This window comes from Pelecanus crispus, chromosome 9, assembly GCF_030463565.1.
Source record: "Pelecanus crispus isolate bPelCri1 chromosome 9, bPelCri1.pri, whole genome shotgun sequence".
NCBI lineage: Eukaryota > Metazoa > Chordata > Aves > Pelecaniformes > Pelecanidae > Pelecanus > Pelecanus crispus.
In genome coordinates this window covers 29,936,244-29,939,171 of record NC_134651.1, presented here as the reverse complement: position 1 = coordinate 29,939,171, position 2,928 = coordinate 29,936,244, and positions in this window count along the sequence as shown.

Genomic DNA, 2,928 nt, shown 5'->3' with positions numbered 1-2,928 from the left:
CTCATCTCCTTCAGTAGCTCTGGCAGTGTCTTGTAGACACTGGTGTTCCTCTTGGCTGGCTCTTCGGAGGGGCTGAACGGGATGCTTCAGAAAGAGAAAACCAAGTGTCTGATGGAGCCTGCATAGGTCTATGGTGACATGCCTCCATGATGACAAGATTTTTTTATTAGCTCTTACCAAACTGCGGCATTTCCTGCCCACATCTAAACAGCGATCCCATCTGGTGTTGCCAAACCCAGAGCAGTGACATTTTCACAGAGGGAATGTCCTGTGGGTGGAGTAGCTGCTGGAGGGCTGCCATGAGCAGAGCATCCTCTGAACCACAACATGGTCAAGCTTGCCATGACACTAAATTACATTGGAGCAGTTACAGGAACAACTTGCCGCCCAGAGACGACTGCTGAGACATTCTCAAACAAGTGGGGCTTTCCCAAGAACACTCCAGTGGCTGCCCTGAAGGCATGCTTGCCCTTCCCTGCCACACACCATACAGGAGGAGAGGAAGCAGAGCCCATCTCCAGGAGTGCTGACCACCTCTCTGGTGATATCAGGAGGATAAAACAGGTTCTCTGAATGTGTCCCCCAAATCCGTCTTGCCCTTCTACCCCATTTAACATCTCTTCCTAACCAGAATGGTGCTTGGTAGGGATCAACTTCTGGACTACATAAAACTGCTGTCAGCAGATATCACCATTGCAAGTAGCGTAGCACCAAGAGAGGTGGCTCTGGCTGCGCTCCCAGCTGCAGCAGTGTGGCTGCCTACTGCCAAGACTCAAGAGGAGGGTGTCTGTACAGGCACTGCCATCTGCACGGGCATATTAGCAAGTACTGCTGTGGCCAACAGCGGAAGTAGTCGCTGATAACTGTGACAGCAGACACCCCATTGGTGATGGTGGTGACAAGCGTGAAGAGTGGTGTGGAGGTATAACTGCTACCGGCAGCAGGGGCAGGTGCTGATCCTGGCAGCAACGATGACGCTCAGGATTACTACCAACAGCCCTTCTTGTCACAATCATCACTGGCAGCTCCTTCAAATTCCCTTTGCCGTGGCTCACACATGAACAGCAATCCCATAGTATGTCCAGGGTAGGTTCAGTTTAGTAGCCAGGATGCTCAGGGATTCAAAACACCTCTTTCTGAAGCTGCTGTGGACATTACAGGTAAGCCATGAGACCCTGCGTGGAGGAATCATGGGTCACAGCAAAAGCTACTGATCAGAAAATAGAGCTTTTCTGAAATGAGAAAATACATGAGGATTATGTGAAGGAAGTGGAAGTGGCTTTCCTGGACTCTCCACAAAGCAATTAAACAAGCAATAAGAGGTTCATTATATAAAACACTGATATAGAGCTGGGAAGAGAACGTGTGGCTACCACATAGTGCAGACCAAACTGAAGATACTCTAGATATGAGCCCAGGTGTACAAAGGGCTTTTTGCTCTCTTGCTCACATGGAGGCGAGAAGCGAGCGCGACCCGCCACCAGAAATTAACGGGTGAGTCGGACCCCATCATGGCCCAGTATAAGACAAGCTGAGAGCCTGGGGAGCTCGCAGCTGGGGAGATAAAATCTGTGCACTGGAGCCTGGAAAGATCTGTTAGGTGACACTGCAGGGCTGTGAGCGGGAGGTGGATGGACTGTAGGTGATCCTATGCAGCCTTACGAGGACATGTGGTCCCAGACCTCAGTGGTTCTTCTGTTCTCTCCAGGCTGCTACTTTAATGCCCTTTACAAGGCTATATGCATTATTTAAGCTCTCTCCTTTTTAAAAGACTGGGGAGGAGGCTTGCCTGAGGTTATTATTGATACTACTTGCAATATTAAACTGGGGATTAAAATCTATTTTATTTAATTAACCTGAACAAAACAATCTTTTGTGCATGTTTCAGTCACAGGAGAGGTATCAGAGCAGACAGAGGAGGTTGTGTATGTTTAAATCGACTGAACTGTACTTCTGTCAGTGAGATGAGTATGAAAATCTCTCTGTGGCACCTAGAGAAGATTCCTTAATCTACTTAGCCTGTTTCAGGGACGGGCTTCGCTGCCAACAGTGCAGCAAAGCATGGCTGGGGCTGGGATTGTGCAGCCGAGCAGTTGAAAGCATGCTTGGGTGTTTCTGTATTCCACCAGAAGTGAAAACTGCCCAGGGTTTGGAGAATGAAAGTACAGCAAAGCCATGTACATTGCTTTTCCTCCCATGATGCTGAGGATTTGGATCCGGCAGCTGCCTTCACCGACACATGGCCCAAGCGACCAAATCCCGTGTCTCAGCAGCCACCTCATGCCAGCTGGCCTGTGAACAGCTGCACACAGAAAAGTCAAGAACTCCAAAAATCCTTTCAACTGCCTCCAAGTGCTTGTATACCCAGCTCTAAAATCCTCAGTGCAACACCTGCACTCCGGCCTCCCAGCCTGAGGTCCCGGCTAGCTGTCCATGAGTGTGATGGCAGCCCAGTGTGGAGAGACAGAAAAAACACGCAGAGGTATGATCTGCCTAACCCGCTTATCCCACATTTTTCTTGAAAAGCGCACGTCCATCAATCCCAATAAACGCATCTCTCAGCCCTTTGCTTATCCTGAAGTGTGGCAATAAGGAAGGTAGGCAGCTCACTGCCACCCATCTCCTCTCCCCAGCACAAGGCCATCACCACCACCGCAACCGAGGGTTCAGTTCCAACGTATTTGAACTGCTGCACCAAAACACCAGCGCAAACAACTAAATAACTGCCAGCCCCCATCCTGCAGCTGTTTCTGCTGCCAAATAAGGCAGAAACATGCAGAAAAACATCAGGAAACTCCGCAATAACCCCTGATTTTGGACTGTAAGTCTTTGCTAACCACAAAGCTTCTCCAGGCCTTTCCATTTCAGCTATCCCCGTTCAACCACCAAAGCTGCGTGTTGAGCTCCCGAAGATACAAATTGTGTGGC